At 41.0% G+C, this 697-nt stretch overlaps 1 pseudogene; it reads left to right on the top strand.

Annotated features, from left to right (window-relative positions):
- LOC116707347 (myosin heavy chain, fast skeletal muscle-like) overlaps positions 1-697 on the top strand; it is a 45,819-nt pseudogene that overhangs the window by 3,732 nt on the left and 41,390 nt on the right.

Below are 697 nucleotides of genomic sequence, written 5' to 3'. Positions count from 1 at the left end.
TTCAAGCAGAAGCAGCGTGAGGAGCAGGCTGAGCCTGATGGCACAGAGGGTGAGTATTAAATGCCAGTAAATAGCTTGGGGAAAATGGTAAAACAGGTCTTAATCACACTGGTTTCATATCATGATGGAAATCTCTGAACTATTTTCAGAGGCTGACAAGGTTGCTTACCTGCTGGGTCTGAACTCCGCTGACATGCTCAAGGCTCTGTGCTATCCCAGAGTGAAGGTCGGAAATGAGTATGTCACCAAGGGACAGACTGTACCTCAGGTAATTGAGATAAACTGGTATGACTTCTGTTTAATTTACATGTAGCACATGTGTATTCATTATTTGACTTTTTTAATTTTGGATTGTTTTGTGTCATTTATTGACAAATTACATTCTTGTTTTTATTCAGGTGATGAACGCTGTGCCTGCCTTGGCCAAGTCTATCTATGAGAGGATGTTCTTGTGGATGGTCGTCCGTATCAACCAGAGTTTGGACACTAAACAAGCAAGACAGTTCTACATTGGTGTCCTGGATATTGCTGGCTTTGAAATCTTTGACGTAAGCTTCATTTCAAACAATTCAGAGGCCTATAGTTTTCATGACAGAATCCTTCTTATTTCCCTGTGAGAGATTGTACTAATTATTTGTTCCATCACAGTTCAACACCTTGGAACAGCTGTGCATCAACTTCACCAATGAGAAACTGC

This window comes from Etheostoma spectabile, chromosome 19 (genome assembly GCF_008692095.1).
Source record: "Etheostoma spectabile isolate EspeVRDwgs_2016 chromosome 19, UIUC_Espe_1.0, whole genome shotgun sequence".
In the NCBI taxonomy this organism is placed as follows: domain Eukaryota; kingdom Metazoa; phylum Chordata; class Actinopteri; order Perciformes; family Percidae; genus Etheostoma; species Etheostoma spectabile.
This window is presented reverse-complemented; position numbering and strand designations above follow the sequence as displayed.